The sequence below is a fragment of the Schistocerca cancellata genome, chromosome 5, assembly GCF_023864275.1.
Source record: "Schistocerca cancellata isolate TAMUIC-IGC-003103 chromosome 5, iqSchCanc2.1, whole genome shotgun sequence".
NCBI classification, from domain to species: Eukaryota; Metazoa; Arthropoda; class Insecta; order Orthoptera; family Acrididae; genus Schistocerca; species Schistocerca cancellata.
This window is the reverse complement of record NC_064630.1, coordinates 285,727,934-285,753,660: the sequence shown is the minus strand read 5'-3', so window position 1 is coordinate 285,753,660 and position 25,727 is coordinate 285,727,934.

Here is a 25,727-nt window from a genome sequence, read left to right as displayed (position 1 = left end):
AAAACGAAATTCAGACTATACAATGTGAACAGTTGGGTCTGTCTGATAGATTAAGTAAAAACTGAACTTTCGTGTTCGGGATCGGTGAGCCACGGACCTCGTGGCGTGTGGACACCTCCAGCGGCCCCAGCCAGATAAGCGCCACGGAGACTTCCTCACTGCTCCACGCCAACCGACCAACTGCCCGCACACGGCACAATCTGAAACTATTAGCGCGAGGTCGAAGATCGTACAAGGGTGCAAATTTCCGACACACGCTGCTCCAGCGGCTCGCGGAGAGAGAGAGAGAGAGAGAGAGAGAGAGAGAGAGGATAACAGCATAATCGCGATAACCGTGGGAGACTAATCGCAGAATAGCAACCATGGTTTAATGCAAAGCATAACACGAGCCAGCCACGGCTCAGTATAGGTTCACCGTCCGCTTGAGGACACTGGCGTTGGAGCCTACATTTCCCTCAACAACTCACAGCAGTTCTTGGGACATGTGTGAAGAAGATGTCACGCCGCCTCAACCCATTGCAGCGACTGAAGCGAAATGTTTTCCATCACTAGCTGACACGGCTTTCTCAGGAAGGCCCATGCAAAAATCATTGTCAGGGCTACCTGCGAAAGCTGAGGTGTGCTTTCTCCTCTGCAGGAATCGACCACTAACGGTCTGTGCTGACGCAATCCGGTGAGGAGCCATAAAATTTATGCGCCAGGGGAAGTGGTGACCAAGACTCTTTGCCCGTCGAATGGCTAGCAGTAAAGTTGCTTTTCTACTATCTATGTCGACAGTGGCCATCGCACTGAACAGCAGCCTTAGCTGTACATGAGGAAGACATGCTTCCAACATGAGCACATTTCCTTCACCTATAAATATTGAAAACTTACAACAGACACCATGATTAATCTCTGTCATTTCTCGATCCTGTTCATTGAATTGGTTACTATGTCTCCTTAACGGGGAACGAGTGCACTTATCTGCGTACTTGTGATGAATTAGGCGAAAAAAAGGCAAGCCGGAAGGACTAGCCACCCTTCATGTTCAACCAGTGAAATGTCGGAGATAAACTTAGCAATGTTTTACCGCCTACTAAATGTGAAAGTAAAAACTGATGGAACGAAGTTATACGTGTTAATTCGACGCTAGTTGTAGGAATGAACAATCAGAATCGATGTTCCACAGTTCACTCTTGTCCAGTAAAATGGACTTCGATCGTTAAATGTGTTCAAGTGAAGATGCAAGAAGTACTAATTGTTTCGGAGCTTGAGAATCCTTTATGTCACTGAACGACCTACTGGGATTGAAGGCTAGAAAATCACTATTTGTCTAGCCAAAGAAGTGCGACTCCATAGAGACATGCGACATGTAGCTGTTTCTTGGGAGAACAGAGGAAATGGAGTGCCAGAAAGAATTATTAGTGCCACGACCGTATTTTCAAAAGATACCGGCACAATGGCTACACTCATTTTTTGAGCCAGAAACTGTAATTAGGAATTGTACCATGGAAAGGAAACCTCAGAAACTTGATAAAATTCGATTTACCTGATGGTGGCCTTTCGGAGAACGGTACGAAGTGTGCGATAGGGCAATACAAAATTTCGCCTTCCAGCTACACTCATGAGTACGACTACACTCCAACGCACTCAGTCTGAGTTGCACTGCCCAGTGAAACCATTGACGTACTGACAAGCCGAAATTTGACTCACACGAATAATATGCTGAGTGCTGATCTGATACGTTCCTTAGACACACTAATAGCATACCGGCAAGGCAAAATTTGCATGTTGTGTTGTGACATACTCAACCGTACCAGAAGAATCATAAGGGTTACGACTATTAGCTTCAGCATGTTACTACACTCCTGGAAATGGAAAAAAGAACACATTGACACCGGTGTGTCAGACCCACCATACTTGCTCCGGACACTGCGAGAGGGCTGTACAAGCAATGATCACACGCACGGCACAGCGGACACACCAGGAACCGCGGTGTTGGCCGTCGAATGGCGCTAGCTGCGCAGCATTTGTGCACCGCCGCCGTCAGTGTCAGCCAGTTTGCCGTGGCATACGGAGCTCCATCGCAGTCTTTAACACTGGTAGCATGTCGCGACAGCGTGGACGTGAACCGTATGTGCAGTTGACGGACTTTGAGCGAGGGCGTATAGTGGGCATGCGGGAGGTCGGGTGGACGTACCGCCGAATTGCTCAACACGTGGGGCGTGAGGTCTCCACAGTACATCGATGTTGTCACCAGTGGTCGGCGGAAGGTGCACGTGCCCCTCGACCTGGGACCGGACCGCAGCGACGCACTGATGCACGCCAAGACCGTAGGATCCTACGCAGTGCCGTAGGGGACCGCACCACCACTTCCCAGCAAATTAGGAACACTGTTGCTCCTGGGGTATCGGCGAGGACCATTCGCAACCGTCTCCATGAAGCTGGGCTACGGTCCCGCACACCGTTAGGCCGTCTTCCGCTCACGCCCCAACATCGTGCAGCCCGCCTCCAGTGGTGTCGCGACAGGCGTGCATGGAGGGACGAATGGAGACGTGTCATCTTCAGCGATGAGAATCGCTTCTGCCTTGGTGCCAATGATGGTCGTATGCGTGTTTGGCGCCGTGCAGGTGAGCGCCACAATCAGGACTGCATACGACCGAGGCACACAGGGCCAACACCCGGCATCATGGTGTGGGGAGCGATCTCCTACACTGGCCGTACACCACTGGTGATCGTCGAGGGGACACTGAATAGTGCACGGTACATCCAAACCGTCATCGAACCCATCGTTCTACCATTCCTAGACCGGCAAGGGAACTTGCTGTTCCAACAGGACAATGCACGTCCGCATGTATCCCGTGCCACCCAACGTGCTCTAGAAGGTGTAAGTCAACTACCCTGGCCAGCAAGATCTCCGGATCTGTCCCCCATTGAGCATGTTTGGGACTGGATGAAGCGTCGTCTCACGCGGTCTGCACGTCCAGCACGAACGCTGGTCCAACTGAGGCGCCAGGTGGAAATGGCATGGCAAGCCGTTCCACAGGACTACATCCAGCATCTCTACGATCGTCTCCATGGGAGAATAGCAGCCTGCATTGCTGCGAAAGGTGGATATACACTGTACTAGTGCCGACATTGTGCATGCTCTGTTGCCTGTGTCTATGTGCCTGTGGTTCTGTGATCATGTGATGTATCTGACCCCAGGAATGTGTCAATAAAGTTTCCCCTTCCTGGGACAATGAATTCACGGTGTTCTTATTTCAATTTCCAGGAGTGTATATCAGTTTGAACAGTGCGTAGGATTACACAAACATCTGCCACACAAGCACATCGTAGGCCTGTTGAGTGGTTGAGTAGCAAATAGAGAAATCCGGAAGAACGGCATTGTAAATAAGAATAACAGAGCACAGATTTAAAAACAAGGGGCTCAAACTTTAGGATGATAACACAGAACAAGGACACAATCTATATAATCAGCTCACGAGAGCAAAAGAGTGTCTACCAAGGATAGTTAGGTAACTGGGTTTATGAAATATTGTAGAAGCTCAGCAGATGCAAACTTTGGGAGGATTTTTTTTAAATGAGGGAGGAATGCTGTACAGTAAAGTAATTTTATAGTGCAGGCTTAAAATTATTGTTAAATTTCCACCAGGCGAGCTAAACTTATGCATCAATCGTTATGTCATATGATGTACCAGTTATTCAACAGAGATATGAAACAGGATAGGCAGAAATGCATAGACGTCTGGACGACTTATCAAGAGATTTTGAGGTAACGCTACGTAATTCTACGTCTGAGCACCGCTACGTAGCCGAACATGACAGCAAGACCGAGGTCGACGACACAGAATCATTTTTGAAATTATCACAGTAAGGCAAGGAGGGCTGATTGGTACCACAAATAGGGACAAAAATGCTCATATACGTGGTACTCACAGCCACCGCCTCGTAGGGGACTCCTACAAGGTGTGCTGAAAAATACTGTCTCTGAATTTTGTGTGTGAAAACTGTAAAGAGTTTTAGATAAGACACATGTTATTAAAATTCTGTATCTTTATTCTTCACGTCTACACATTCGCAGCCCTCTGCCGCTAGAGGGCTCCGAATTTTAGCTTGTTATCTGAAGGTGTGTAATGTAAAAATGTCGGTGCCTAGAAAACACTGAGCTGTAATTGAGTTTTGAATTCGATGACTTTGTCCACGCATGGACCATCCTCAGCATAACAGCGCCAGACCACACATGAGCGTTGTGACATCTGGAACAATCCGACGCACTGGGTTTACTGTCATCGACCATCCTCCATACAGTCCCGATTCGATCATACCCGATTTTCTTCTGTTTCCAAATCTTAAAGAACACCTGGAAGGGCTTCATTGTGATAGCGATGACGCGGTGCAGCAGAGGCGATGTTGCGGCTCCGTCAACGAAGTCAAACATTCTACAGTGACAGTATCGACAAAGTCCTCTCATTCGAGAAAATGTGTTAGTCGCCAGAGCAGCTATTTTGAGAAATAAACATATGGACACAAGGAAAAAAAGATGTACGATGTTAACAACGGTTTTTTTATTTGAAAATCTGTAAGAGCGTTAACATAAAAAAATTCTGACACACTACTCTCCACCACGCTCTCCTATAAATTAGCTACCCGGATTTCGGAGCACAAGACACTTTCTTTCTTGCTGCCACTCTGTGAGTATCGAAGAAACAGAAAGTATTATTGTCAGATGAGTTTCGGCGAAACCGCGACGAGGTGTGAGATGATGCTGGTTGCTAGCTTCAATACCGAGGCAGCCAAACCTTATGCATACCACAACCGTTGCTACCTACTGAGTCATCGCGAATGAGCAGGCTGGTGAGCAGCCAGCCCTCCTCCTCCAATGGGTCATCGTGATCTACAAGCTGGAATCTTCGCATCAATCATTCGGGGCACGGGTCACCGTAATACGTCCCCCAGGCAGCGGCTGCCTCGCGTTCCTGCTCTACACGCAACCGAGGCAGTGATCTGTGGCAGCGACGTCTAAACGCGCTGAAGAGGCATCAGCGTTCCTTCGCGACATGTGTGCGCCTCGCCCTGCCGCCGCCAGTAGTTTTGAAGAAGCTAAACCGTTTCCAACTTCGCTCGACCGATAACTATATATTTACAAATAACGCTGTATCACTTACGCTTCTGGGCGTGCAATGGACCACTCAGCCTCAAACGTTGTTCGACTTCTTGATTGCCATGCGACCACAGGTCCTGATCGTAACACTGGCACCAATTAGTGGTGCTGGCACGTAATTTCTCCATCATATTCTATGAAGTAATTTTTGACGAGTTCACACACAAAACAACTAGGAATTCTAACTGCACTATGTGAGTACAAGAACATCGGCAGTAACTCACAAACTGCACTATTTTTGAACATGGAACAAGGGCCAGACTAGAGTTACGTTTACCAAGAGTAAACTAAGAAAACACGAAAAACTGTAATTTTTACGAGGGAGTGAAATTCTGCAATATATTTCCTAGGGAGATTAAAGAGACATCTAAAACACAAATGTTTAAAACGTCTGTTGAGGTGTTCATACTAAAAAGTCAATGATTATTTAGGTAACTATGATAAGGGAACGGTAAAAACTGACATTATTTAAATATATGGTTCAAATTGCTCTGAGCACTATGGGACTTAACAGCTGTGGTCATCAGTCCCCCAGAACTTAGAACTACTTAAACCTAACGACATCACACACATCCATGCCCGAGGCAGGATTCGAACCTGCGACTGTAGCAGTCGCGCGGTTCCGGACTGCACGCCTAGAACCGCGAGACCACCGCGGCCGGCATTTAAATATAACCGTCATTCATTCTACAGTAAATTCTCGAGGTTTAATGATAATGATTCTTATGGTAAGATTCTACGCGCAAGATTCTTGACGAGACATTTTCGTCCTCCTTTGATCAATATCTCATTCAGTATGCTAAAGTGCTGACTTAGGTATTTCAGAAAGGCCAACGGGACAACATGAATAATTCGATAAAATGTCCAAACTGTCGTTAAGGTTTTGGATGCATGAATTACTTATGTTTTATCACTTTGTAGGTGATCTATGGATGACTAAAGACGTAACTGACTAACTTTCCGGTCTACACAAAATGGAAATTTATTTTCTTGAAAATATTGTAGTACAAACTGAGTTTAGAGTAAAAGGACCCTTCCCTGGACCACGAAGCATCATAAATATCACTTGTTGTAAGCATACATTTGTAATAATTAAAAATTGCCTTCAACGGATATGTAAACGATCGTTCCAAGTATATCTACGTAATTTAGGGAGCTAAATTATTATTCTCTTAACGTATTCATCACCGAAACTGATCAGAAGAAATATTTAGGCAATTCATTTGCAACGCTCGCCAGATAAATAATCATAGGAATCGATAACTTATTAAAATAATTTCATTTTTTTATATTTCTTGGAGTTTTAACTCTGGTACGCAAGAAGAAGTGAGGCCATAAATAACAAAAGTTTCTACCCGTCGAGATAGAATCTTTGTTTTTTTGCTTCAACTTTTAATGAGACTAATAAGTTTGCTGGAAAGTCTCATGTTAATTGAAGAAGTTTGAATCTTTTATGCGCCCACGAAATGGCGGGTCTGCTAATTGTTTTCTCTCGACACGCAGCCCGTACTATAATTTGATAGCATTCTGATGAACCGTCTTATGAAGCAGTAACATCCGTTGCTTCCGACACCGCTGACGAACATATCAGTGCATTTCTGTCAAAATACTTTTTCCGTATTGTTCCGGAGATAATAGTTTTATTTAGATTTCATTAGTGACATTCACTATTTCAGCGACAATTTTTGATGCAGTTCTTATCATATATTTCACTCCTATTTACCGCAACATAGTTTTATTTTATCTAAATATCTGCAGTGTCTCAGTATTAATTAATCTACTAATTATCTCTTATAAAGGGTGAACCTGAACTCCACGGACAGCATATCCGTAGCAGTTTAGGGGATTGCGTCTGAGTAGTGTGTTGTAATGTAACACCACAGCTCTTATGCTGTATGGATTTAATTTGTTTTTTTTTTTTTTTGCTTTATTTAATGTTACATTGTTGATCGTCTGTAAATGTGTTTGAATCGATAACATAAAATTGTGTACTCTTTTCTTTGTCAAACCTTTGATGTCGTGATTTGATTCTATGCAAAGTAGTGTATCTGCAATTTATATGCTTTGTCCCGTTTGGAGGGAACAAAACTTACTGTATATGATTGTAATGTTGTGTGAATAATTTTTTTTAGAAATGTCAATATGTGCAAATGTTCTGTTTTATTTAATGTATTTGGTTACTGTTATGTAAATTCCTGATCCTCACTTAGGGTTCTTAGTTGGTTGGTATGGAAATGGTGTAGTGGTACCCCTCAGGAACGGAAGTGTGTAGCGCGCGCAAATTGTCGTTGGCCTAGGTGGGAAAGATGGAACTGATAGTCAGTCGGGGACGAGCCAGCAATCGGGGACGAGCTACGAGTCCGTGCACTGCCAAGTAACAGATGCATATAGTGATGATGCCGAGGGAGGCTTTTTCAGCTACTTTCCAATGCCTCGGATGGGTGGATAAATAGCTGGAACTATTCTGGAATTTGTATTTATCATCGCCACCAAGAAATGACAGAGTCCAGCAATTCTACCTGCAATTCCACCTACCAACATGCAGTTGCCACCACATTGCGCAATCTTCGTATCGGAACACTGCATTGATGTACAGTGAAGGATCAGCCTAATAGATGTGTTAGTGTGTTGAAATATAAGTTAATTCATATCTGAATTTATGTACCTACCTTGATTTTACTCCTCAACATAACACCTCTCAGGGTCCTCTCCGTTTGAAGTAAAGTGATTACCGGGTGTCCTTACTGAAAGTACATTGAAACCCAGTTTTCTAATTGATGCCCTTTGAACATAGTAAAGAGAAAGTTAAAGTTAATGATGCTTGCTGAAATAATTTTCCTAGTAAAACTGCTTATTAAAGTGTTATTGCCAACTTCAAATTAAAATTTCTCAAGACAGTGGCTTATAGAGTTTTGCTTAGTAAATAATCACACTACTGCCTGTTGTTAATATCAGAAAGTGGGTCAGTATCTTACATTGATGTTAATTTTATGTTTCACGGTAGTAAAAGTAGAAAACTGCATAGTAGGAAATTATATGTTCTTGATCACTAAGTGTTTATCTCTCTTGTGTGCATATTAACAGTATAAAGACCATTCACTTTGTGTAAACCCTGAAAGTAATAGTGTGTTTCGGTATCTGTTATAATTTTGAAAATAGTTTCTGCTGCTCTAACTGTTAGCTTCAGTCTTAAAACGTATGTGTGTCAGAGTTCATTGCACTCGCGTGTGGCTAAGTCTAGGTTATGTTTGTTGTGTTTGTCCATTATAGTTACTTATACCTACTTTTATAAACGAGAACGTTAATCTTTCTCTTGTCTAATTAGGCTGGCGACCGTTTCCCTTATTCTAGGAACAGTATAGCTAGGCAAAAATTTTTTGTCACTATTCCAATATTTACGTAATTCTGACTTTCATTTCCGATAAGCCACCTCCGTTAGCAACAGCACGGTCAACATAACAAAATTCCTCTCAGAGGGTAACACTGCTCTGTTGCTTTATACTATAATTGCTATAACAAAATAATTCTGTTTTGCAAACTGCCTCCAGTTTCGAGGTTATGGTATAGCAAATGAAGACAGGGAGTGTTATACGTGGCGCCGGGTGACAGGACGTTGTTCAGTTTGCACCTATAGACGGAAAAAATTATAAGTAATTAGCATTTTACAAACATAGAGTGAACATAAAACGTCCAGCGGCACGAACCTGTACATTAGTTGACAGAACTAGTAGTGAAAGTTCAGTTTTAATTATAAATAATAGGTATCAGTACTTAATAATAGCTAAAATGGACAGGAAACTAGAAATAAATGTAGACACGCGAGAGCAGAATGCAACCGAGAGCAGTTCAGGCAGCACACCAACAGATGGCATAACGCGCGAGTTAAATTACGTACGTCACCACGCAGACGTTAATAAACAGATCGAAGCTATGTGTGTAGCGCGTACTAAGCAAGACAATGTAGGCGATGTTGTCGAAGACAGTGGCTGTGCTGATGAATCGAGGGATATGTTTGAATCACCAGAAACTGAAAGGAAAGCAGAACTTGAACACGAAAATGTAGCAGAACCTAAAAGTGAAAAGAATCCAGATATGATAGAATTGTTAAAAATGTTGTCTGCACAAATCGCAGCACAGAGACAGCTAATTGCAGCACAGGGCAACAAAACGCTGCACAAAATGATAATATTAGGGCACAAATTGTAGCCCAAAACGCAGCACTAGGTAGTGATATTAGTAAACAAATGCAAGAGCAGGGTACCAGACTTAGTAAACAAATTGAAGAAGTCAACTCAAGGGTAGGAACAGTGAGTAATGAAATCAAAAGTATTAAAAGCGAAATTACTGTCATCAATGGCAATATTGCCAATGTACAAGGACAAACTGATGACATTAACGAAAGATTTGACTCTGAAATAATTAAAATTCAAGATCAAATAGAACCCTTAGTCTGTACTAAAGTGGACAAAAAGGTATTCGGTATTAAATCCGAAATACAAACAGAATGTAACGCGGAATTTGCACAGATTAAACAATCTGTGACAGAAAAAAGTAGAGAACTAACTAAACAGATTGTTACTTGCGAAAAGAAGTGTGAACATAACACTTCACAAATCCAAGGCAAAGTGTATGACTTGGAAAGGAAAATACAAACCGGACCTACACATTTTACTGAAAGAATGCCTCTCAGTAAAATATTAGAGGGCGAAGAGAAATTCGACCCTGCAAAGAGGCGTAACGGATGGCACCCCCTAGACTTTGTAAAGAATTGCGAAAGAAATTTTCCTGAATATTTGTCTGATCAGGAAAAAATTAATGTTGTAATTAGTGCACTAACGGGAGAAGCAAAAAGATGGGGGTTGAATCTGGATACTAACCAGATGTATTTTGAAAGGTTTAAACAAAAATTTATTGACGAATACTGGTCAGAACAAAAACAAGACCAGTTGTGGCGTGAATTTCTAATGGCCAGGTTGTATGACATCAGAGGTAGGCAAACCATGAAAGAATTATGCGATACATGGTACAGAAAAATGATACATTTGAAGGCTAGAAGAACTGAAGCTGAGATCGTTTGGGTTCTTTGGCAGAAACTGCCTGAGGATTCAAAACGATATGTTGGGAGTACACACAGAAGTTTTTCTGCGTTCTTGGAAAGGGTAGAGGATGAAGATCACTGGCGAAGAAATCGCGAGTACCGTCCCCATAATAACAATAATTATTCGCGAGAAAGTAATGACCAAGTTGAACGACAGGAAAACGATAGATTTCATGTAAACACGATTCAAAGAGGTCGTGCGAGAGGTAGACGCGCGGCAGAGGATACATAGCACGGAATTCCCAAACTAGAGACGAAATGGAAAACTAAAAACCGCGTGTGTTACGGGCCGGATTCACGCGGAAACCGGTTTTGGGCCCAAAGAAAAGATGCCAAATATTAGATTCGAGAAGGAAAGATGTAAACTACGGGGCAGGAAGGTTAAGGGCGCGCCTATAGCAGACGGGCGCGGAGTGATACATAGTGGCGTTCCCAGTGCGAAGTCACGTGACCGTTCGTGCTCGGGCCAGCGGTTGCCGGAGCAGCGTACATTGCACTTGGCAGCAGACACAAATGGCAGACGTCAGAACAAGATGGCTGCCGTAGAGAGAGACAGAAGAGGCGGGATCGGACACTTCCGATGGCCGGTTTCAGTAGTAGATGAATGTAGAAATGAAAATAAAGTTAATATGTCATATGATAAAGATAACTTGGTATCGGAATCGTGCGAAAAGACTTTATAAAAGAATAAAAGGGAGCCAGAAAAGGCGAGTGAAAAGGAGAACATTTGTACTGTTAATGATGTGTATGAGGTAAAAGACGTAGATGTGGGGGAGGTTGTGATGAATAAAGAGGAAAGGGAGGTAGAATATGCCACGCAAAAGACGTGTGCACAATTAATAATAGGTAAAAAAGAGGTAGAGGAGGACGTTCATAATCATGACATTATGAGCAGTGCAGATGAAATTATTGTTGATGGAAAGGTGTTTAATAGTTTTGATGCAGAAGGGTCTAGTAAGAATTTCGCACGATTACCTGAAAATGACAGCATGGAAGAAAATGAAATGAAAGTTATTGAAGTATGTGACGATTATACTAAGTATGAAGTTAAGGCTGAAATCGTTCAAAGTGATATAACAGAAATGCCTGACTGTCCAAACGATGTGCATTGTGTAGAAAATGGGTCGGAAAACGAAGTGACTGAAACATCTAGTGATAATCTGCCTCACTGTTTAAAAGTTGCCTTATTGCTCGATTCTGATGACGAAAATGAAATTAATGATAGTTCAGATGATGAAAGGTATATGAATACAGATCAGAATGAATATACTAACTTTCTCTGTTGTTCAAAAGTCGAGTACTTAAGTGAATCTGATGGTGAGGAAGAGAGTAGGGATGACTCCAGTGAAGATGAATTTTCAGGTGTAGACGAAAGTGAATATACTTTTACTGAAAGAGGGTACGAAAAAATTAGTGACATTTTTCCAAAGCAAGATACAGAAAGTAAAACTGGGCCAAAACTGAAGGAATTATTCAGTAATGTAACACAGGGGCATAATTTGCAGGAACCTCCAGATGATACTATGCTGGGGCAAGCCTTAACAAATGTTTTGAAGGAGTGTGAATTACAGGAAGAAAAAGAACCACCTGATAAAATAATAGCAGAACAGGCGGTGATGTACCTTGCTAAAGACTTTGAAATTCCAAAACCTAAAAAGCCACCTGATGAAACAAAACGTTGGCAAGATCTGAATAGCTTAGTGAAAGATGTAGAAAACAGGAGGCCTAAAAAGCCGCCAGATTTAAGTGTCTGTTTTATGAACCATAAAAGACTGCCTTGTTAATAAAGAGACTGGGGGCAGGCTGCTGTATTTGTATATAATTTTAATATAATGCATGACTTTATTATTATTATATCTGAGTGTTACCTGAAAATGAATTATTGTTCTGTTGATCTTCAGGCCTGTGGGAGGTTGTTGCTTATTTACTGTAGTGTACTGTTTGACTTTGCTTAGAAATTGTTTCATTTTCAATTGAATTCTTATTGTTGCCAGTCTAATTATGATGAGAGGGCCATGTAGTGTGAGAAACCAGAGAACTTCATGAATAATGATGACTCATGGTAACTTAAATGAAAGTGCAAAGAACTCCACAAGATAATAATTAATTTCTAATATACTTAAAGACCAGAAAGGGCTTCTGTTTGCAGTATGTGTTTTACTTTAAGATACATGTCTTCAGATGAGGGTTGTTAAGCCTCAGGGGACATGCACTCTTTGCATTGTCAGGTGCCTGACGAGCACCAGGAACCCGAGTCGTTGTCAGCACTACTTCCATTTCTCTTCGTGCTGCCAACCTTCCTCTTCATCATTCAGAACTTTTACTATCTTCTTTCCTTCTTCTCTGTCAGAGTAAACAAAAAAGTGTAGATGTAGAAGTAACATAATGTGTATTGTTTGAGGACAAGTAAATGAATAATTAAATTGGGTACACTAGAAAATGACCAAGAATAATGAAAGCATAGTGGGTATTGTAAAGAGAAAATGTAATGGAAAAGTAAAGGGAAAAGTATACATGAGAAAAGAATAGGTTACTGAAAACAAAAAGGTAAATAAATGCCATAATATGATTAAATGTAAATGTTTTTTTAAAAAAAGGAGCAAATATGCTGTTGAAAAACTGTATATGTGTTTAAAACTGAGGAGATGAACCTGGCTAATGTATGTGAAATAGGTGTGTGAGGTATGTGTCTAGTGCCAGCAAAAGGGTTGGCAGAAATCACTTGCAATAGGATATGAAATTATTGTCCTGATCTTGATGTATGTAATGACCTAACTGTGTGTGGAAAAGCAATGGTAAAGCAGTAGTAAGAAATTCTTAATCCTGACTTGATCCAAAGTATGACATTTAATTGTTTCTTGATTAATGTATATGTTACCTGAACATTGTCATTATACCAAAAATGCCATTTAAAATTTTCTCTATTAATGATGTGTATGTTACCTGATTTGGTCATGGTGTAAAGAAATGATTTTGTTGCCAGTGTCTAATTACTGTTTCAAAGTTACAGGTTTCACTATTTTATACCACTAATGCAAATTTTGCCAAAGATGTGACAGAATGATGAAAAACCTGGAAATGATGACAATAAACTGCTCAAAAATGTGTTGATGGGCAGCAAAACAAGACAAAACAATAAAATTTTGTGGTCCTGGAGTTGAGGGCTACCAAATATGCTATGTGAGCAGTAACCAAAGGACTTGCCATTGTGGGGCAAGAAGTTGATAAGTGGTCACGAACTGCCAAACCTAGAGGATGGGGCAGTGTGTCAATTTAAAAATGTGTCTTTTAGTGTTCTTTATCTGAATTGTGTTTTTGTGTCTAAATGTGTATGTACAAAGACTGCTAAACCAATAACGGGCAGAATGAGTAACATGAACTGACTATGCTGAGGCAAGCAGTGAACTAAGTTAGGTTTTTTGAGCAATATGTTATGAACTGACTATTCTTTGTGAAGTCAGTGAAAAATTATTATAAAATTTATATGGATTCTTATTTAAAAGGATGTAGATGATTTTGCTACTAGGTTTTTGAAATAACTTAAAGTTTTGGACTGCCTTGTTTTAAAACACAGCAGTGATGATTAAAGATAGGCTCTGAATATGTTAGTGTGTTTATGTGCAACAAATAATTTGGACTGCTATTAATGAAGAGCAGCTTTAAAGTTAATTATTTTGAAAAAAAATTCTTGCAAAGTTACTTTGGTATTTAAAGAGTCAGTTGGAAACAGGTTCTCATAGTTGTTTGTAAATATTTGTGCATATCTGGATGCAAACTGAAATTTTCAATATTACATTAATTGTTAAATCTTGTAAAACATACTGTGACCATAAGTATGCTTGGGTGTCTGTGAATATTTACTTTTTTTGAAAATATTGAAAGACTAATTTCTGCTTTGTTAAGTTAAAATGTTCTGTGCTATTGTATATGTGTTTAATTTTTTATATTATTTAAAGGCTTTACCTATTCTACTTATATGTAAATGAGTTTGTGTACTGTTTGTCAGTTATTTGAACTGTGTGTGTACGAAATGAACATGCTTAAAGATATTTTGTGTAATGATGAAAATTAGTATCCTTAAAACAGTGTGAATATGAAAATTTCTGTAAATGTCTTATTTTGAAAATATTTTGGAAGAATGGTATGAAGTTTCTTAGTGTATATACTGTATGTTTGTAATATGTATTTTTTTTCTCCCAACTGAAGTTGGATGGAATGAATTATTTTTTTTTTTTTTTGCAGCCAACACCACTTAGGTGTTATAGATGTTTCCTTGAAGTATCCCTTACAGGAGACTTCAACGAAACATGGGGCATGTGTAACACCACAGCTCTTATGCTGTATGGATTTAATTTTCTTTTTTCTTTTGCTTTATTTAATGTTACATTGTTGATCGTCTGTAAATGTCTTTGAATCAATAACATAAAATTGTGTACTCTATTCTTTGTCAAACCTTTGATGTCGTGATTTGATTCTATGCAAAGTAGTGTATCTGCAATTTATATGCTTTGTCCCATTTGGAGGGAACAAAACTTACTGTATATGATTGTAATGTTGTGTGAATATTTTTTTTTAGAAATGTCAATATGTGCAAATGTTCTCTTTTATTTAATGTATTTGGTTACTGTTATGTAAATTGCTGATCCTCACTTTGGGTTCTTAGTTGGTTGGTATGTAAATGGTGTAGTGGTTCCCCTCAGGTACGGAACTGTGTAGCGCGCGCAAATTGTGGTTGGCCTAGGTGGGAAAGGTGGAACTGATAGTCAGTCGGGGACGAGCCAGCAGTCGGAGACGAGCTACGAGTCCGTGCACTGCCAAGTAACAGATGCATATAGTGATGATGCCGAGGGAGGCTTTTTCAGCTACTTTCCAATGCCTCGGATGGGTGGATAAATAGCTGGAACTATTCAGGAATTTGTATTTATCATCGCCACCAAGAAATGATAGAGTCCAGCAATTCTACCTGCAATTCCACCTACCAACATGCAGTTGCCACCACATTGCGCAATCTTCGTATTGGAATACTGCATTGATGTACAGTGAAGGATCAGCCTAATGGATGTGTTAGTGTGTTGAAATATAAGGTAATTCATTTCTGAATTTATGTACCTACCTTGATTTTACTCCTCATCATAACACCTCTCAGGGTCCTCTCTGTTTGAAGTAAAGTGATTACCGAGTGTCCTTACTGAAAGTACATTGAAACCCAGTTTTCTAGTTGATGCCCTTTGAACATAGTAAAGAGAAAGTTAAAGTAATGATGCATGCTAAAATAATTTTCCTAGTAAAACTGCTTATTGAAGTGTTATTGCCAACTTCAAATTAAAATTTCTCAAGACAGTGGCTTATAGAATTTTGCTTAGTAAATAATCACACTACTGCCTGTTGTTAATATCAGAAAGTGGGTCAGTATCTTACATTAATGTTAATTTTATGTTTCACGGTAGTAAAAGTAGAAAACTGCATAGTAGGAAATTATATGTTCATGATCACTAAGTGTTTATCTCTCTTGTGTGCATATTAACAGTATAATGACCATTCACTTTGTGTAAACCCTGAAAGTAATAGTGTGTTTCGATATCTGTTATAATTTTGAAAATAGTTTCTGCTGCTCCATCTGTTAGCTTCAATCTTAAAACGTATGTGTGTCAGAGTTCATTGCACTCGCGTGTGGCTAAGTCTAGGTTGTGTTTGTTGTGTTTGTCCATTATAGTTACTTATACCTACTTTTATAAACGAGAACGTTAATCTTTCTCTTGCCTAATTAGGCTGGCGACCGTTTCCCTTATTCTAGGAACAGTATAGCTAGGCAAAATTTTTTTGTCATTATTCCAATATTTACGTAATTCTGACTTTCATTTCCGATAAGCCACCTCCGTTAGGAACAACACGGTCAACATAACAAAATTCCTCTCAGAGGGTAACACTGCTCTGTTGCTTTATACTATAATTGCTATAACAAAATAATTCTGTTTTGCAAACTGCCTCCAGTTTCGAGGTTATGGTATAGCAAATGAAGACAGGGAGTGTTATAGTAATAGTGACCTTTGGTGGCTCTTGCAGAGTTACTGTTTTTCATTATATTTCTAACGTTCATTTATAATTGTTTCTTTATTACACACAAATTATCTACACAAGAGTGCAAATTACGGCAACGTAAGCAGTGTGCCTCGCTTCTAAAATTTTGTGTCAGTGCGGGTCCACAGCCTGTATTTTACAAACAAAACCATGTCGTTATTCGGCTGTGCATTAATGTTCTTTATTGAATTTGTGCGATTAGAAAACTTTTACTTTGCGTCATTTTCGAGCGCTTACGTCATCTCAAATTACCTACTAGAATTTTTCTGATAGGTACACATTGCACAGTGTGACTTGCATAAACTGATGTCATGCTTGTGCTTGAAAATGACGCAAAGTCAAATTTAGCTAATCGCAGAAATTAAATAAAGAACATGGACATCTAGCATACAACGGACCATGTTTCCATTTGTTATGTTTTCTGTACTTCTAGCACATGCTGTAAAAATCAGTAAATGACCACACCATTCTGCGTCCTTAAAGTTGTATTCAATACTACTCGGATCTGTCTCATGGTCGTTTCTCTGGCATGTCAAGTGGACGTTAACAGCGATACAGAGCAGCGTGGAGATGTTTACTAAAGAAGGATTGGCCGATATGCCCCTCGTGTGTGGGTTCACCGAATGCAGTGGAAGATCGGCAGTATAACGCTAATGCTGAACTTTTCCCGCAGCGACTCCAGATACATTACGGTAGTTTTTCATCTGAGTGATGCTGTAATATTCTTGTGTTGTACTTTTTGATGATGGCGTAGTGTGTGTATTATCACCGTTTGAGGCTGTTTACACACAAACAAAACTGGATAAACAGACCAAACAGTTTATTATTTTATTGTTGTGTAATTATCCACCACGAAACATTAGTCTATTGTAACAAAATACTCGCAAGATACCTCTAATAAAATCAGAAGCTTTTTTCATGGCGTACGGATTCACTTTGTAAGACAGTGCTTGTATGGCGTGTAGATAGCTGCAGATTTAATTTTATTTTTATGATATGCTACCAATAAATATGTGTTATTCAGACATTTATAGCTATTTCATTATTTGTGTATAATTACTAACAGTCTTCATATTATACTTACGTTAAAATGGAATCTACTATATCCGCCATAATTGTTTCAGAAACAAATGATGTCTACACTGGTCGTTCTGTTTGTGTTTCACATCCTACATGTATGATAACTCTTTTATCACATACCACGGAAATAAACATCGAAACACTAACCGACATGTTCAGAGTTGTTCTAACTTTAATGCAATAAAACTGTAATTTATCCCTTCATTCATTGATAGAATAACGTAGTTCCTTTTAAATGCATAAACTAAAGCTGCACTACTAATCAAAATTGAACTTTTTATCAGCACACTGAAAACAGAACACAACGAGTTAAAACAAATGCATTTAACGAAACAAAATATAAACGTAGCACTAATTTTGTATTGTATGCGGTTGTCATTAATTGCTCTTTCTGACTATAATGAAATGATACTGGTAAAACGGTAAATCACACAAGAATATTAAGAATACTGTACGAGATCTTCTTCGTCATCAGCACTTCAAGGAAAATGCATTCCTATCTGTAGTCAAAGTATCTGCTCCGGAGCCATCTTGGTCTTCATCCAGCATTTCCACAATCTTTAACTCCCTGTGTTTTTTATTTTTTCCTAAAAAATATCTACGCAAAACATATTAAACACGTTCTTTGACAATTTTCTCTGTCGACTCGCAGAGGTATTCTGAATAAAAGTGAAGCCAGGCGCACCTTCGTGTTTATACTCTCACTAGTTAAGCAGGCTTAACACTGTTCCTCTTTTACTTCGACTGCTTGACTGCCACACCAAACACCGCGATTCACTCGGCGTTCCTTTGTTAACACTCAGGGCTTCCGATGATGCATCTGAAAGGGTGCCTTTTTCATTCACAATGTCTTTTACTCTGCATTATAGTAAACTGCTAGCTGCAAAGAAACACGAGCAAAATACTTCCAGATTACCGAATTTTGCTTATTATTCACAAGAAACACGCCTCTAGAGTCATATTTTTTGGTGATTCAAACATGCTTTCAGGACAGTTGGTATGTGGTATGGCAAATGTTCTCCCTATGTTTTGAAATTTCTTTCCGTACTAATCAGAGTTCATTTCGCATAGTACTGAAAGTGAAAAACTGCTTAACTTCTGCTGAAAACAAGTTTGCAAAATGGATTAACTTTGACGTTGCATTAAAATTTTCTGTTAAGAGTCCACCATTTATAACATCCTTAAGAAACATGTTTCTCAATATTTCAATTTAAAAATAATTGTGACTTAATTCTGTATGTTTCAAAACACATATATCAGGATTTAAATGTTGTTAAAAGGCGGGATCACAGTTTAAATGACATCACGGAAAATGTGACGTATTCATTCACAATAATTTAGTTTTGTGCTTAAATCGAAAGCATTTTGCAGCTATGAGTTCGTATTCAAGAAATACATTTACATTATTGTGAAATAAATCTGCTTCAGTTTACCACTTTCATAGGCCCACAAGATAATCTTTGACTGCATTGGCGGGAAAATCCATATTGATAAGCAGTTTCTGAGCCATATACACGCCAATTCGACGCTCCCAATGTATTGAACCAAAGGAAAACTATTCTATTATTAGAGTCGGATAGTTACATTCATGCTACAAGTATTTATCAGAACAGTTCATTGTCTTGATGCAATAGTTAGATTTTCATTCCATAAAGAACGAAAAATTGGCGTACACCATACACACACCTCACGACAGTTTACACATCGCAACTTGATTTTACATTCAAGTCGACACTGCCAAATTCTTTTCACAATCCTTCGTAATTTCGTTATTAATGCCATATATCGCATAAAATCTGAACCATCGCTACACGATCGTTCACTGCCTTATTGTCTTGTTTTAGTGGTATAGCTCAACTTCACTTTAATCGAGTGGTTGTCCACGGCTCTCTTGACTTGTACACAAACAACCGCGGCTTCTTTCGCACATGACATCCAAGTCAAAGTGTGCGGTAAGTAAACTTGAGTTCCTAAAAGTGAATAAGAGTGGTGATTCCTTTATCTTTTCAGAGATGGTTCAGGACCTCAGCTGTGTAATACAGAATGTCAGATCAAGCACCTTTTAGTCAAATTGTTATTTTTTGGGCTACCAGTTTCGGTAGTATCTTACGTCATCTTCAGGCTGTTGTGTACAGATGACAATGATAACAGTTGGAATACATATCAGAAGGGCGTCATGCAAGTCTTACCTGCAGTGATAATATGTAATAACATAAAAATTGCAAACTGTAAAGGAAGTTATATCATAGTTGTTGATAAGTTAGGATTAAAATAAGAAAACACTTATACACCGTATTAACATAAACTAGGGAGCAAACTATATATTTATGTCATATAATCGTAAAAAAGAACGTAGTAAACGGAGATCAATATTGGATGTTAAGCACAGATAATCACGGTGTACCTTCCCAGTTTTTCCACAAGTCCTGCATGACGTACGTTAACCTTACCTTCACCTACCTGCTTGCTTACCTTGATTCGTCGACATGAACAACGATGGTTGCTACTTTACATTTGTTGGCATTATGGTGTTAGTGTTGTGAGTTCTTCCCTCTTTACATTGTTTTCATGATACATGGCGAGTGTTCGTTTTCATGAGACTACTACATTTATTGGTTAACATGTGGATTTGTTCAGATTGGACACGTTTACCTCTATCGCCTTGATAATACCCGACACATTGTTGTGGTGTGCTCCTTGATATCCACATTCTCAGTTAACCAACTACTCATGAAGGCACCAACTGACGTCTTACACACAGTATGGTACACCCTGACACATATTTTCTGCTGGTTTTTCTTACGTAGGTCATAGCATCGTTAGTTCTTCCCTGCTTAAGGACTACATGAAATATAGAGGTATGTGTCTTTGGTTGTTCTATTTGAAAAGAGTGTCTTTCTATCACACTGTATGCAACGCAGTCCAGTTCTTTAGACTTACTTCATAGCTTATGGTTTGATGCATCACCCACCACATGCCTGCTCACCAGCAATCATTTTCATGATAACGTTGGTTGTGCCTTTTCCATATATTTTAGTACTTAGTGCTTAGTGGGAATTCGTTACGGTATATCACACGATATTCATAGTTCGGTTCATTAAAAGTTTTCTATTAAGTAAGTTGTATCTTATGAATCTATGGCTGGTAAATTGCATTGTTGAAACTTTATATTCTCGTTTTATTGGTTACTATTAGTAAATAGTACACGATTACACAAATAGTTGTGTGGTTGATCTCCAGTAAGTGGTTTATGTATTACTGATATATGACAACATGTAATCAAATGTTTTCCCTTCAGTCTGTACTCATCAGTATGTGACTATATTGTATTACCCCAGTTGTTTCAAGGGCATTGCATTAGCATTATAGCGTGATTATCTATGCATAGAAAACAATACTGATTTCCGTTTAGTAGGTTCTTTTTTACGATTATATAAGAACTATATTTTGCTCCCTAGTTTAGCTGAAAGGTGTATGATTTGATATTCTTCAAGTCTCGGTACAAGATTCTAAATTACACTTTGCATCTCTTTCTCCTCATTCATTTGTGATCTGAAATTCGGGTTGATGACTTCCAATGCTGAGAAATCTAACTCACAGAAGCTGGATATTGCAAAAGGTGTCAAAACGCGTTCGGTTTTGTTACCCACTTGCGGCGACCCCAGTTTCGCCTAGCTTCAAATCTGATGTAGTGATGAGGAAACGAATTAGGTATTTAATGTGGAATCTAAATAAATATCAGTAAAGTACTCTTGTTCTTCAGTGGTAAGTGTTCACGAAATTATTGACTGAAAAGAACTTCAGTTTCTTCTGGAAAGAACTTCAGAAATTGATCACTGAGTTCAGTTACATTACCCTAAAATATAGACTTCACTCCTTGAAGTAACTTAAAAAGCGGGTGATGAGCAGGGAAATCCTAATGTAGATGGTGTTGACACACCAACCAGCCACAAATTTATTTTCAGTTCCTTTATTCAAAAGGTACCATTACTGTAACGGTACCTTTTAAATAAAGGAACTGAAAATAAGTTTGTGGCTGCTTGCTGTCTCAAAACGTTCAACATTTGTTTTTAAATAACAGCTACAGTCTCCATCCATGTCATCAAAGGACAGAATTGCATTAAACTTAATGTATGCTCTAAGACAAAGACAATGCATCACTATCGGTTGGGAGGACAATCGGTAGATGTGATATAGATGTACGGAGAGGCAAATAATTATAATTTCAGAAAAATGATGACTTATTCAAAACAAATTGTTCCATAACTGATCAAATCAATACAGTATTGTTTCACCTCTGGGTATTATCTAAGCAGTTATTTTGCTTAGAATTGTTTGATAGGGTTGTTAAATGTCTTCCTCGGAGATATCGTGCCAAATTCTGTCCAATTGGGGAGTTAGTTCGTCAAAATCTCGAGAAGGCTGGAGGTCCCGGTTTAAATTGTTCCAAGCTTCCTCATTTGGGGGAAGATCCGTCAAACTTGTTGGCTAAATGGCGAACGTAAAACCGTCGTCAGTACGCAGTCATAAATAGAAAGGTGGTGACGACCTAACATAGTCACCTGACGGGCCCGTCGTCATAGCTATCATCAACTGCAGTCAATCCATAGGTGTCTGGAGGATAGTCTAATGATTATCAATTTCACATGAGCACTTCACGTAGTTTGAATCTGAAATAGGGTTGGTGGAGTTTTCTCCAGAAATAAATTGGCATCTTGATGACCGAGTGTTAGCAACATAGACATCGAAGGCTTTGAAGTAGTTGCCTGAATTATCTTCTCAGGACAACAGCTGCACGTTAACAGAAATGGAAATTTCTAAAATTTCATTGTCATCTGTATCTAATGTAACGATATAAGTATATTACATATGAATTTACTTGCATTTCTACTGAAATAAATTTATGATAACTGAAATCTGGGACAGAGAAAGAGTACCAGGGTGCTCTTCTGATGCAAACGCTTTGTTGTGAATGCCTGCTACTCTGGGTACCGGTGTCGCCTTCGTATGACCGTAGTGAGACAGTGGTGGCAGGCAGTTTGTGTCCAGACATGGAGCTGTGTCGCTGATAAGGTTTACGGAGGCAAATGACATCAGGTCTTGTCTCTTCTAATAGAACTCCATATGTTATTTTTCGATGTTCTGAAATAAATGTAATACCCTGACCGACTGATTTTCGTTATAGGTGTCTAAGTTACGAGTTCTTGCTTATGAGTAAGTAAACAGTATTTTTTATTCACATTAAATTATGATAATGTGTAATGATGAATTATTTCTAACAGAAAAAGAGGAAACTAAAAAGTGGTGATAAACAAAGTCACCAAATTTTCAGTAGAGGTTTTCTATTCCCACTCGTAGAAATAAATGCGACCAAAGGTGAACAATACAAATCACACCCGTAGGAAAGAAAGTTTATATGTTGGATAAGACTCTATTCAATAGGTAGATAATCTAAAGAATAATACACGATAAGAGAAAGGAAAGAACTGTTGACTGCCGAATAAATACAGCAGAGGTATTTTAATAAGTCAAATTACCAGATTACGAAATGTAGGAAAATCATCACGCGACGTCTCCAATTGCTTTGGCGTGAATTTCATCAAACAGAATGGTACGGAAAAGGGTTCAGCACATATTACTTTCTCTCGCTGTATAAATAGACATCTTCTAATATTTTTGTGCTGCGAGTGTCACATTTCTGGTCATCATCGTCTATTTTTGGCACGTGTTAATGGAGAATTGCTTTTCTATACTTCCAGTTCTGTTATGTTTGAGTATGATGATCTCTTCTACATGAAACAATAAGTAATGAAGATGAAAAAACTCCACAACGTTTAACTGTAAAACTTACTGCATAAATTGTAAAATACTTAGATCTCTCGCTGTAAAGTAAAAATATAAACTAATGCCTATTGAGCAGCCAAATATGTGAGGTCCACCTAGAAGGGAGAAGCTAAGTTACGTTATCTTTCATACAGTACTTCGTTTGCAATATTATAATAGTTCACTTCTCTTTTGTACTTTGTCATATTCAGTACACAGCAATGCTTGTCGTAGACTGTCTGCTGGAGAACTTCAACAATTTTATTTTAATGACTTGCAAAACAGATGAGGTCACATTCTCACACCCTCTCTTCTAATACAAGTCCCGATCAGCCGTAGAGAAAAAAGAAAACGTACTTAATTGTAAGCCCTGTTAGGCTGCTCTGTGTATCCTAGGAAGAATCATATCCCACGACAAACAGGACATGCTGGCAGCAATTGAGACAAAAGATAGAGTCAGAGACCACGAGAACAAAATGAAGTCTGTCACCTCAAATCTGACCAGTAAATCTACATAAGTCTTCATCGACTTTGAACATGTAGTGTGGAGTAAAGTAAGAAATACGAATTTTTCTGTACGTGCCCATGTGTCCGTTAAGGGGTGAATGACTTCCTTGAAAAAAAATTAGTTTAATATTTCTGAATGCCAACAGCCTTACCGCATTGGAAACATCGGTTCCAGTCAGATCCCTGAAGTTAGGCGCCGTTGGACTAGGCTAACACCTGTATGGGTGACCGTCATCGTCTGTCGAGCACTGTTGGCAAGCGGGATGCTATTGTACCGTGTGAGGTCAATTGTGGAGCTACTTGACGGGAGAGTAACGGCCCCGGTCGCGATAACTGACAATTGTCGGGACCCCAGTGTGCTGACCATATGCCTCTTCCTACCAGCATCCAGTGACGCCTATCGGTTGAGGATGAGTACTAACATATCCGAATGAAAGCTGCTGAAACAGTAACAGATACGAAAAACTATTTCAGGTAAAAGTTCCTTGGCTTTTAATGCGCTTTACAACGATACACCTAGATTTGTAGAAAAAGTCATTTTGTTCCAAATCTCCTCCCACCACTATTTTGTTTTTCATTTCGACATTTGACTAATAGCAAAAGGTATGGCATCGTTAAAAGCAAATTCAATCACATATGGTAAATGGTATTCCATACATGCCATTGTCAGAGATAAGCTTTAAAAACGGCAGTATAGGTGTATGCGCGTATTACATGTATCCGCCTCAGTGCCGATGGTAGTGTTGTGATGTTTAATAAGAATTCTCAGAATTGTATATCTTTTAATTTTAAGAAATTTAAAATATCTTATGTTGTATTTCTGTTTTCTATTTATATTTGGAGTATTGGCTTTGCTTTCATATCGTAACTTTTTCAGATTTAGTTACTTTATATTTGAAATAGTGTGTGCATTACTGTTTTAACAGTTGGTAGATATGTACAGTAATGAGGAAGCGCAGAACTGTTCTGGTCAAAATATGCAGAAGGCGTTTTCATTTTCTGTACCAAGCACATTCGGCAACTGCAATTTCATTGCTGTTTTTCCAAGCCATCGCCCCCTTTAATGATAAAGTCTGAGTGAAGCTATATGTTATATCTTTACACAAGGAAAAGTATTATCTTGTCAATAAGCTTCAAATTAAGTGCTCCTCACATGAGTCTTTTAAATATACTATACTCAAGTGACTTTTGTTGAAGTATGTATCTGATCACTCTCAGAAGTTAAACTAATAATCAAATTAACTAATTTAACAATATTAAATTTTAAATTGCTGCAATACCCATACATGAGCACAATAAAAACAATGAACAGCAAGAGGAGTATCAACGAGAACAGTGCCGTATTTAAGCGTGCGGCCCGACTGTGTTTAAATGGAATCAACTACGATCAATTATACCACAAACTGTGGTTCACCTCAAAGCAGGGAGCTGTGAATATCATTTAACAGCCCTGCGCTGGTGCAGCAGGGCTTTACTGTTTCACCTTGATTCAGGCGGGAGCAGAAAATGGCACGCCGTGGGCGAGGGGTGGTCGCTGCAGTACTGTAATGTTCTGATGCGAACACAAAGACATGCAAACTCAACGGATTGGCGTTCTAATTATCAGAACGCGGGCAGTTTCCCTATCAGAGCCCAGAATCCCGGCAGATATCAGGGTGAAGTATACCCATTCACTGGTCCGGAGAAACCAATACGGTACAAAGGGGGCTCTGAGCACTATGGGACTCAACTTCTGAGGTCATCAGTCCACTAGAACTTAGAACTACTTAAACCTAACTAACCTAAGGACATCACACACATCCATGCCCGAGGCAGAATTCTAACCTGCGACCGTAGCGGTCTCGCGGCACCAGACTGTAGCGCCTAGAACCGCACGGCCACTCCGGCCGGCTCAAACCAATACGACTCACAAGCATGGCGGTATGTGCTGGAATTATCAAACGTCACATGGCCGACTGAGGAAGAATAGGTTCACCCTCGTCACACACCATATGTCAG